At 42.8% G+C, this 12,941-nt stretch overlaps 1 protein-coding gene across 4 annotated transcripts in view; it reads right to left on the bottom strand.

Moving 5' to 3' along the window:
* The window catches only part of RIN2 (Ras and Rab interactor 2), an 831,738-nt gene that overhangs the window by 718,292 nt on the left and 100,505 nt on the right, over positions 1 to 12,941 (bottom strand). The gene's annotated exons all lie outside the window — the stretch shown is intronic.

Genomic DNA, 12,941 nt, shown 5'->3' with positions numbered 1-12,941 from the left:
GTTTTTTGGCTGGGCTGTGTCTCCTTTCTTATAAATTAGCACGATAATAGACGTCTTCCATGATTCGGGTGGACCCATATGGAAATTACACTAAAAACATTAGTGAGCACCGGCCCCCACAATTCTGGGTGCTCCTGGAAAAAATCTATTGGAGTGCCATCTGGAAAAGGGGCTCTGTTGGTAGAGGACTGGTAGAGGGCCAATCTAGTTTCCTGAAGGGTAAAAGACAGAGGCAAATGTATAGAATGATTATTTGACAATAACTGACTAGCTGACCCCTCTGTATGAAAATTAAAAATAGAGGAAAAATGTGTGATCCAAGAATCCTCGTCCACGTGGCATGCAATACCCGGATCATCGGGAGATTTAAGAAATGGGGCATTATTGACTCTCCAAAAATCCTTAGGGTTTTTTGAGAGGGCCGCTTGATGGAGTTTCTCCCCAGCATCTTCCTTGAGGATATTAGTTATTTGCTTCCTGGCCTCAGAGTAGCTGTGCCATAGGGTCTTGACCAGTGCTGCATCCCTTGGGGTAGAGCTTGGTGTAAATTTGAACGGGCCTTCATGCAGGACTGGTCGAACCATTTAGGACCCGAAAAATGAGGGGTTCTTCTTTCCCTGGTTATTAACTTTTTTGCCTCTGATACTATCCTCTCAAAGACTGTCACTGTTGGTATTGGGTCAGGGGTGACTTCTAGACAGATCATAATCTCATCAAGACTATTATCGACAGCCTCTCTAATAAGTTTCCCTTTATCTATCATTTCACATTTTAGAATTATCCCATTTTTCTGTGCTATCTCTAGGTTAATGTGTCTTAAATGCTTCTGAGAACTTCTTTCCATACCAGATTAGCAAAAATAGTGTGGTGGTCACTGAATCTATATGGCATGACTGCAGTGTTTAGGGAAGATTTGCTCAGAGGTGAAGAAATCAATAAATAGTCTAGAGTTGAACAGTGGCTGGATGATCCAAAGGTGTGCTGGGGAAAACTAGAACTAGGATCAATGGGGTTCATGATTTCCAAATCATTAATAAACAATAATCTATTCAGAGCATCACCATAGGCATTGTGTACAAAATAGGGAGTTGAGTCACCTAGGTCATTAAACATACCGAATACATATCTTTTTATTACTTTTAAAAATTAATAAATAAATAGAAACATTTTTCTTTAGGTGGCCATTTTATTTGCAATAAAACTTTATAAAAAAGAATGCAATTAAACGGAATATATCTAAATAAATGAAATATTTCAATCGAAATTAAGTCGATAGTGCCCTTTTAATTTTGTTAAGTTTAATAAACTTTCTATTATTTATCCGCACTTTACCTTATGGAGCTCTCTGCTCCATTTGTGGTGATCTCCATCAAGTGTGTGGAACATCAAATATGGTTGTAAATGTACTGCTAGCAATTGTATTGTTGTATTTTACATTTATTCAGACTCCACACCCTAAACTGAGAAGAGGGGAGAAGTAAGTCTAGACCTTGTAGTAACTTTACACTCAGAAATGGTGACTAGCTAAAAGAAGTAAAGTAACTACAATGTGTAAGAGTAAATTTGCATGTGTAGATTTAGTCACATATAAATGTATCTTTGTGTATAGCCCCATGTGTTTATGAACGGATTAGTAAATCTCAAGATGTATGTTTGTATGTATGTATGTGTGTATGTATATATGTATGTGTGTGTGTATGTATGTATGTGTGTGTATATATATTCACTGAAAAAACCATAGGTTTCAGGTACGTTATAGTTAGAAATTAGCATTTTAAAAAACATTGAAATTCACAAAAAAAAAAACCATAAGTTTCAGGCACGTAATAGTTAGAAATTAGCATTTAAAAAACCTTAGAAATTCACTGAAAAAAACATAGGTTTCAGGGACGTTATAGTTAGTTGGACATTTCACTCGTACAAAACCATAGAAATTCCCCCGTTATAGTTAGTTCAGCTAACTATAACTCATGCCCCCGCAATGCACTGCTAATGACGTCACATATTACATCATTCATGACATGGTCAGTGACATCACTGATTACATCACTGATGACATCTCAAATGACATCACTGATTACATCACTTATGAAACTGGTCCCAGGATGCTTGTTTCTGGTCCAGGGAAGACATGGCTTGGCAGTTCGGGCTGGACTGTTCCCATGAGGCACAGGGTCAGACTGATTTGCATATTGCCATGTCTGAACTGGGGTGGTGGAGTGAGCTAAAGAATGATGATGGATTAAACCCAGATCAGTTGACTGGGGGTGAGTGTTTGATTTGCTCAAACGCTCCATCCATCATCCCCTTTGGTATCGCTTTGTTCGTCCTAAGTTGGCAGGGTATGCCCAGACGTGGGTCACTTGCTCACTTTGCCCCTGAATTCTAGATAGCCTGGCAGCCATCCACACTGGTGTTAAAAAGTGTTCTTTCGTTAAAGTGTTCAGTTTTGAAACTGTACTTTACTAAGGGACGGGGTGCTTGGTAATTTGGCTTTGTGCAGAAGAATGTGAAACTACTTTATTGCAGAAATAAACAAAGAAATAAATAATCCCTTCCCCACAAAACAACAAAGAGACAGACAACCTTTCAGACATGTTACGCATTTATCAGGCTTTCTTGAAAACCAATTTACAAGAAAGTTACTCTACCTGTGATCCCAGTGTGGACCGAGGCAGTAGTGTCTTCGTGCAGACCCTTTGGCGAGGTTTCAGTATCGCCAACGTACAAGGAGTCTGCACCACGTGGGGCAGTGTTGGACGCAGCCATGCTACTACTGGTCTACTCTGTCAAAGGTGGGCGCACTCTGACAACATAGGTTTCCCTTCTGTTGAACCCAGAAACATTCCTGCTAGGTGCTGCTCCAGGACCACCTGGTGCAGACATTAAGGACTAAACACTAGGAAGAGATTTTACACTGGGCTGCGACGGAGACTGCAACCCAGAGCTTGTAGTGGGTATCTGGGATTACTGCAGCAGTACGATATCCTGCAGATGTAGATGCACTAAGGGAAACATACAGTCTTTCCGCCAGTGCGGCACTGACTCTCAAGGGTGTGCTCCCACATTAAACTTCAAGCCTGGCCTAAATAAAATACACCAAGAAAAGTCAGCATGGAAACAAAATGGCACAGAGCCTAGTTTCTGAACTGCATAATAGGGTGGATAGCTTGGGGGAGGCCAGGAGTCAGATGATACAGACAACCCAACACCCTCTCTGGCCTACGTGAACACGTCACTACAAGCTTTGCTTTGTACAGGCTTTTGGAGGGTTCACATAGGGTCCCAGCTCTGGCATATTTGCGGATATCGACACCGGTGTTTGCAGCAGGCTGCAGCCATCCTAAAATGAGTCTTCTAGCATGACTTTGGAGTTCTGGATGACGTTCTCACTATCAAACCCACTAGTAAGCAGCCGCCTTCCTTTAAATGGGTTGCTTGTCGCCTGCAGGTCCAAAGTGATAAGGTCGGTAGAATGTCAGGGTCCTGGGGGCTGTAGCAGGTGAGTGCAGTTTGGCATGAACCACTGCCCTGCCTCACCTAAGTAATTTATTCTCTGCGTTTACCTTTGCATGCCTGGGGCCTACAGACCAACGGATTGAGGTTCCTGCTTGCACTGCCTTGGAAGACTTTTAGCTCCAGTTTGTTATGTCAATACCACTTATTAAAGGGCCGCCCTTTCCCTTATAGGCTCGTGAGTTGGGCCTTTAGCAGCAACATTAACTCGGTGGGGGGACTTTAGCAGCAAGTATAGACATTGGCAGCAGGATACAATCTCTGGTCCTGGAAGCAGCTTGGTTACTATGCAGCAGAGGCTGGATGTGTGAATAGGGAACAGCCAGGCCTGGAAGGAAGTGCTCTTCTCTTGGCAGCAGGGCTCGCAGTGGAGAGTTTCATTTGCCAGGTAGTGAAGTCCTTCTACTCTCGTTGCAGTGCACCCTTCGCCCAGTGACCCTGATACCCGCCGCATAGCTGCCAAGGTTTCAGATTCCTATGAGTGCCATTTTCATAATTTCAGTCAATTCAGTGTAATTATGAGTGACATTTCAACGACTATGAACCAGTAGTACTGACTATGAATGACACTTTCTGGAAAGCAAAATCAAGCAATGAAGATGAGAGATTAGAAACATACAAATATCAGACATTGCACCCATTTGTGCATCAAGATTGTCTGAATCATACGTTTTGAGCTGAATCATCACCCTTAATTAAAGCATCCGCTACATTATGCTCCCAAACAGGGTGTTCCGCGTCCGTGATTGTTCAACACCTTTGAGCAATGTTTGTAATATTTAGGACAAGGTTATGGTGAAAATGTACTCTATTTTGCTCCGGAGAAAAAAATCTTTCTCTTGCGTGGCCTGCAACAAAACCGGAGTACAAACTATCTATAATAATTTAGGCCTACAATTTTTACTCCCGAAAGTCATTACATTGAAGTTTCTTTTTCAAATGTGTAAATTTGATATGTTAAATAAGACTGCACATGTGTTCAAGCCAGAACATAGATGTAAAGTTATCCCTCTTCAATACACACCTGGTAGTAGCTACAACACCCAGCTGTTTCAGGAAGCTCAACAAAGAAACCCTACCAGCACAATCATCTCTGGGATAGGCTCGGGTTAGCTTGCAGTTTCACTCTTACCATTAAACACAGGCCTACATGCTGCCTGCAAAGTGCCCTTGAAGTCTTGACCCAAGGCACGGGTCTGCTTTTCGGATCAGGGAAAGTCTGAATTTTCCCTACTTCAAGGGAGGCCAGCTCACCTCGTCAGCCCATTCCTGGGATTGCCTTAAATTAAAGTGCAAAGTCCTGGAGGTACCAAACATACCAGATGTGACGGCAGGAGTCGAATCCCCTCTATACAACCTGTCTTAATCACAGGACTAACTTTGCTTCAGAGTCCTACGTCGAGCTATCTTGAATCATTACCGCTGCTTCGTAGAGCTATGCCTACAATCATATCATTAACAACTAGTGATGTTTGGTAGCTACTCAACTGTCCAAAGCACCAGCGGATAAGCAGAAATTGTACCACAGCACTGGATAGAGCAGGAAGTTGAGGCACTTGGGGTTGGTGAGTTTAGGGTTGTGGAAAGATTTGGTTCATACAGTTCACTAACACCACTCAACAAGCAGTGGTCTTCAAAATGCTCCACTGAAACATACCTAATCACACCCTCACCACTTCCGCCGAAATGGGCAAGGCTCATTTGCCATGTCTTTAGTGTGATGTTTGGATTTTTCACAATCTTGACTTCTTCAGTGATGTAACTTTGAGGGCAGCACCAACACTCTGAAAATGGTTCCAGCACCACTGGCTTGGGTGCCTCTGTTTGGCATTTTCATACTTTCTGGCATGGGTGCCTTAGTGTGACGTTTCCATGCTTTCTGGCCTGGGTGCCTTTGTTTATCTGTTTAGAGTGTTTTCAGAACATTTTGGTTTATTTTGTCACATAAGCTACGTAAAAGTTGTATCTTTGAACTCCTAGACTGATAAAAATGCCATACTTTAGGATTGCCCTTTCCCTAAATCAGCACATACAGCACTGGAATTGTCCCTTTTCAATGCATTAGTGATTTTAGGTAATGTATTCCAAAATTGTGCTTTAAATGTACGTTTGATTTAATCTTTTTAAAAATTTTCACAGGACAGGGGAACCTCCTATCAAAAGCTTACTTTGAGGAAGGCTCCCTAACTGAAATTCAGATCGGGTATTTCATCCAACTTTTAGCAGTGCCAATTGATAGTGGGTGGAGCTAGTGGAGGAAGTGGGTGGGGCCTCCGACAAACATTTGAGCACCAGCACTTCATATTTTACAAATTAAGCACTGAACAACCCCAAAAGGATGAATCGTTGATACAACCAGGATCCAAACCTGTGACTAAGGGTTCAAAAAGTGGACACTGCAGTGGGTGCTTTAGCCCACTGAGCCACAAGGTATTTGACAGTGTATAGTTTGTCATTATCAGAAGAAAGTAGGTACACGTTGTAGGGTTAAGGGCTATTTCAAATAAAAAAACATGAAAATATGACATAATTTTAAACACTGCAATTAGGAAGAGACAGGAGTACATGACAGATTAGTAACTTTTGCTAGCTGTAAGGCAGCTGCTCACAGAGAAATATTTAAGAGTTGTCAATGCCTGTGAAAGTGATCTGTCTAGTGCTGAAGATTGGACCCGGGGAAAGGGACAACGAAATGTAATGGCGAAAATTATGAAATTCACCTTTAAATTTGGGAATGAAATTCTCTGAGCCACACCCCTCTCTGCTAAAGAACCTTGGCTCTGGGGCATGGAAAATTCTGTCTATGATTCAGCACGCAAGGTATTCATGGTTATATAGATAGAGAGGAAGGTCTTAAAAAAGCGTTATGTAAAGTCAACGTATTTAGCTAATACTTTAATACCTAAGTAAAACGTTAGTTTTTAAAAAATGACCCTGGGAGCACTAAACAAGAAGCGTAGTTTTAAAAACAAAAATAAATCGTCCATGTTCCTTAGCTTTACAGTTCAAAGGAACCTTTGTCTTCGCCCTCACAGATCAAAGCACAACTATGCCTTCCAAATGTCACGAAATGTCGGCCAGCTGAGCACTACAGCATAAACATAGCACTTGAAAGCTGCTGGCTCAGAAATAAAAGTTTACAAACAGACACCGACAAAAACAAAATCTTTGGCTTTTTTACAGTGAAAATGTTTTGCTGACTACTACTAAGACACACAGATCAGAGAGTGTGCCCACTGCAGCACAAGAATTTCTCACACCCAAAAATTGTACGGCACAAACAGCAGCACTGCAAACTTCCAGAATACAGGCAGAACATGTACAGTTACGACATCGACACTATAAACTCCGCTCTCTTAGACACATGTTTAGCCTTGACAATTTTTCTCTTACACATACAGAACAGGTACAGCACAGGTAGCAGCCTTATAGAATTCAATCACACAAACACAACATCCAAGGCATGGGAAACAACCCTAACAACGTGGTTGTTACATCGCGTTCCGTAACAACGCGGTCGTTACAACGACCTGTTGTTACAACGCGATGCCATTACATCGCAAGGCAATAGATCGACTTGCACTAGATGGCGCTCCAACACCTTCCCTACTGTTGCACAGGGTGGAGCATGGTTGGAAACAGCAGAGCAAGCTTCCCCTGTGCCCGCACATGTGTGCGTGCGCACATGCGCTGGCACTCACACACACACACAGATACGCATGGAAAGTATAGACAGCAGCAGTGCAAGCTTCTGTCCTTCAATTAGAAAAGGCACATCTTAGGTAGCAGAGTTCAAGAATCTCTTTATCACACACACTAAAAGTACTACGTAGACAACAGCAGTGAAACCGCACTTTGTACAAGCAGAACACGTACAGTAAGGATACCAGCAGTGCAAGCTACACTCTCATCCACACAACAGGTACAGCGCCAGGGCTTATTTTGTAAAAAAAAAATTGGTTCCAGGGCACTCATCAGGAGGCCACTGCAGTTTGCACCACCCTTTGCCAGTGCCAGTAACAACACAACAGTTAACGATCACACTCCTTCAGGTATGACAATTAAGACTATGCCAGGGTCTCCAAAGCTATAAGAATGACTTTGGCGGCTTGGATTAGTTGTATATTAAACTAATAAACAACTGTTGGTGTTCTCATCTCCAAATTACACAAACAGCGCCACCATGTACCCGTGCTGTGCTGGTGCTGAGCACTGGAAATCACTGGCTCAAATTAAGCACTACTAAAGCTAAGACAGCAGATGTGTATTTTTCACTTAATACAGAACGGAAACAGTACAGTCAGCAACAGCACAAGGTTAACCCACATTGACAGAGCACAGAATGCACAGCAGCAGGGGCAGCTCCTCCGCTAAAGTAGAGTGTCGCCCCACTGCTATCAGAGCATAAAAAAATAAAAATAAAATATTAACATCGTTATTATCATTTTATTCTTCTTATGTACGGGGCTGGGTTAGGGCGGGCGGGGCTGATAGCACAGGGAGGAGGAGTGGTTCATGCACTGTGTGCTTGACGATTTGGTCGGCCTTCTTGGGACGGCGAAGCAGTCATGCGCACTTAGCATGTTCCCCACAGAGCTGTAATACACAGCCTGAGTGGAGACCATGCACAGGCCCCATGTCCCCGTCTGAGTTGCCGAGGATCACACGGTAAGCTCGGTTACACTGCTTGACTGGGATCCAGGGGGCTTACGGTGGACGAGGATAGGCAGGGGTGAATTCCTCCTTGGTTTAAAGCGGTCGTGCCCTGGTAGATGCCGGCTGCAGCTTCTGAGCACCGACGCCCTCTGTTGCACACGCCAAGGAGCCGGTGCTGTGCCCCGTCCACATGTGCCCGGATGCCTCTGTAGCGGCCGGCTGCGGCACGGTTCACACTATGGACTCACTTTGGAAGGCAGCGGGACGTGTTTTTCAGCCTTCCAGAAACTCTTGCACACGCCTTATAACCTTTATCTGCTACAGTATTTCTTCTGGTTATTTATAAAATTATATTATAATTACAGATATTTAAATACATGGCGTGGTGTATATGGAGACACAGAGAAGACCGCAAGGAAAACACCAAGGGCCTCATGTAGGTAAATAAATTTTACCGTTTCTTAAATACCGAGCCGTACCGAATCGGTAAATTAGAATCGGTAAGTTATATGTAGGTAAAAAGTCGGTAACAGTTACCGATTCGGTAACATTCGGTAATCACGAATCGGAATTCACCGAATCGGTAAATACCGAGGTGGTATTTACCGAATCGGTAAATACCGAGGTGGTATTTACCGAATCGGAAAATACCGAGGATACTACCACCTTCCCTGTACTAAGAAGCTAATATTATTATCATGCTAATAGAAGGTCTCCTAGGCTTGAATAGGGGACCCCATACCTCAAAGATCAGCTTAGTGAAATCACATCACAGGAGCATCAGGAGTCTTCTCGCAGGAAGGCTCGTCTTCGGTCTGAACAATAAACATGATGTCCGTGATATTAAAAGCACCAACTTTCAGGTATGTGCAGCTGCTCGTGTGTTATGACTAAATAGTGGGTCGATCAACCTAGAGTGGAAAACATGCATTGTGTAATATTCCAGACTGTTCGTCACACCATGTACAGACCAAGGTCGCTGCGCAGAGCTTGGGATGGTAACAACAGATTGCTCTCGTGTGAAGCAAGTCTCGAGTCAGCAGTTTATTCAAGAAATAACATGTAAACGCAGTGTCGTGTGCAACGACCAAAAGATGGCTTTCTAACATTTAACGTGGTTATGCTAACTTAACAATGTATGTACGTATTCAGGGAGAACTCACTACACGCCCCCTTGATCGAAGCACCATTCAATAGGCAAGAAAAGAGAGAACGCAGAGTTCAGTTTCGTCAGAGCAGAACAAGGCGTAAACAATGCTGCGCCAAAGTCCGAAACTACAAAAAATAGCAGCATAGAATTCTTAAAAAATGCAAGTATATAATAAACCTCAAACCGACCATCAGGAAGAGAAAAATGAGAAATAAAAGAAATAAATGTTGCGCCAGGGTGCTGTCCAGTAGCACAGGCGCAATGGACGACAGTCCAGTTAATCCATGAATGTATAGGCAGCATATGTGGCCACTGCTTCCAACAAAAAATCGTTTGCAGGGCCACTGAAAGTCTCAGCCATCCAATTAAGTAAAGAAAAGGAACATACGTGTTCTCCAACCATCGGTGCCTCTAGCACAATCAGAGGGCACCCGGACTGTTCCTCCAAATAGCTCATAGCCAAGAAGTCGTTGGCGGCCGCTGAGATGTCCCAATTACCCAGGATACCATGCGCCGCACCACAGGCCATAATCCGGACACCAGAACAGGCCAACTCGTGAGACACTAAGGGCCTCATCAGTCGATCGAAATCCGGCACCGGAGACACCATGTTGGTCAAGCACAAATCCAGAGCCCATTCAAAGGGACAATCCAGGCAGTGAAATACAGGTTGTACGCAGGTGAAGTAGGAATACCTGAAGGATAATCCATAAGCCAGGCTCAAAGTCGCCAATGGCAAAGTACCATAAAAGTCAAGCATCCTATCACGAAGAAGATGCAGACGGGACAGGTGCTCGTGTGGCACAGAAGGAGCAGCCATTCCGGAGTACAAAAATGGAAAAGCAGCACACCTGCCACTAGCGCCAGAAGCAGCGGGACACCTCCAAAGATGCTCGAGAAAAGTGAATGAAGAAATGCCGGAATCACACAAAAAATAGTTTGGAAAGAGGTCACGAGACCCGAGCCCACAAGTTTAAAAAAATGAGCCAGGCCGGTCGTGGACGAGGCATTGAAAATAGTATGGATCAAAGAGCCGAAATGCAGGGGGAGGTCAGTATTCAGAAGCGCCTGTACCTCAGTGCGCGAATTAGCAACGTGAAGGACAAATGTTTCACGAGAGGAAGTCAAAGGCACCTCTTTTTGGGACAATAGCGCTCTTATTCTGCACAACTTGTTGAACTCTGCTTTCAAGGTTGGAATCGACGGCCAGATGGAAACATCCAGCCGCCCATGCGGGGGTGGAAAAAGAACATTATTGCAGCAGACAACTTTCTGTCTGTAGATGCGTTCCTCCCGTCGCCAAACCCTCAGTCCTGCTGCCTGTAGACGTAGGCGCCTTGCAATGACATACATAGCGGCCATGTTGTCCACGCTGTTGCATTTTGGGATTGCTTATATGCACTGTTGATGGTTACCACCTGCTTTCAATCCGTGTTAATTACCGACTCTTATTTACCGATTTTCTTGGATTTCTTAATTACCGAGTGCTCCTACATGTCATTTTAATTTTTACCACTTCATATTTACCACTTCATATTTACCGATTCGTTAAGTATGTATTCGGTAAATCTGATTCGGTATTTTAGAATTCGGTAAATATGATTCGGTATTTACCGCCTCATATTTACCGAATAGTCGTTTTTGGACTCCTACATCTCACTTGTCTGAATACCGGTCGGTAACGGCATATTTACCGAAAATCGGCCGTTACCGACCGGTATTTGGCTACCTACATGAGGCCCCAAATCTTCTCTCTAATGCTTCAAAGTGTTGGTGATTCATCCAGAATAACTATAAAGTTGTCCAACAGACTTATTATTAAGGCTTTTTTTTATTTATCAAAAGATATATATATAAATATACATAAAAATAGTGCACATCAAAAGTACATGAAAGTGATAGTATACATGTAAAATGATCACAAGTGATTCAAAGCAGAGAAAAGCCCACTAAACATAATAATCAAAACTTGACATAATAACAAAAAACAGATACACACCAGACGGCCAAGCACAACAAATTCAGACACTGGACAAAAAAGAAATAACACAATAACAAATAACCATACAATAATACATTGATTCCAAATTGGAAGTAAAACATAAATCAGTAGAACAAAACATCGACGCACGTTTCGGAACACTGTAGTACATAAATGGTTCCTTCTTCAGGGTGTAGTGTTTGTTTTATATTCAAAAATATCAAGCCATCAGTATGTCATGTTGGGACCACCATACATGTGGCACAAGGGGCTCAATAATGGAAAGACATAATAAGTCTGCTTCCGGCAGTAGAGGCTCAATGGTAGGATCAAAAGTCCTACCGGGATATCACGAGGGCCCCAGAACAAAGGGTAGGAAAGCCGTCATTCAGGTACAAACAAGAGTGAATCTCAGGGAGCCGGATAATGCAGGAACATAAACAGGTCCAGACCGGACGCACGGATAAAAAAAGAGCGGGAGAAATCCCTCCAAACAGTTAGGCAGTATATCAATATACGGACTATATTGAGAATCAATAGAGTATGGGTCTCGGGCAACCGGTGTTTCGCTCGAGCACCCTGACAATAAGGGATCCGAAAAGAGGTCCGCTATCCGTAACATGCCATGGATCGGCACCCGACTGGCGCACTGTCTCGGGTGCCGATCCATGGCATTTTACGGATAGCGGACCTCTTTTCGGATCCCTTATTGTGAGGCTGCTCGAGCGAATCACCGGGTGATTCTCAATATATTCTGTATATTGATATACTGCCTAACTGTTTGGAGGGATTTCTCCCTCTCTTTTTTATCCGTGCGTCCGGTCTGGACCTGTTTATGTTCCTACATTATCCGGCTCCCTGAGATTCACTCTTGTTTGTACCTAAATGATGGCTTTCTTACCCTTTGTTCTGGGGCCCTTGTGATATCTCGGTAGGACTTTTCATCCTACCATTGGGCCTCTACTGCCGGAAGCAGACTTATTATGTCTTACCATTATTGAGCCCCTTGTGCCACATATCTGGTGGTCCCGACATGACATACTGATGGCTTGATATTTTTAAATATAAAACAAACACTGCGCCCTGAAGAAGGAACCTTTTATGTACTTCAGTGTTCCGAAACGCGCGTCGGCATTTTGTTCTACTGATTTATGTTTTACTTCCAATTTGGAATCAATTTATTATTGTATGGTTATTTGTTATTGTGTTTTTTCTTTTTTGTCCAGTGTCTACATTTGTTGTGCTTGGCCGTCTGGTGTGTATCTGTTTTTTGTTATTATGTCATGTTTTGATTATTATGTTTATTGGACTTTTCTCTGCTTTGAATCATTTGTGATCATTTTACATGTATACTAACGTTTTCATGTACTTTTGATGTGCACTATTTTTATGTATATATATATATATATATATATATATATATCTTTTGATAAATTAAAAAGTCTTAATAATAAGTCTGTTGGACAACTCTATAGTTATTCTGGATGAATCACCCACACTTTGAAGCATTAGGGAGAAGATTAGTTTTTTTCCTTGCGGTAGTTTTCCCAGCTCTCTTCTCCTGTATTCAGATTTCAGGAACCCTCTGTTGTTTATTGTGACGCAGAGAAGACCACCTGACCGTATAAATAAGTTATA

This window comes from Triturus cristatus, chromosome 6, assembly GCF_964204655.1.
Source record: "Triturus cristatus chromosome 6, aTriCri1.1, whole genome shotgun sequence".
Classification (NCBI taxonomy): domain Eukaryota; kingdom Metazoa; phylum Chordata; class Amphibia; order Caudata; family Salamandridae; genus Triturus; species Triturus cristatus.
Note: the sequence above shows the minus strand (reverse complement) of the source record. Positions and strands in the feature narration are given on the sequence as shown.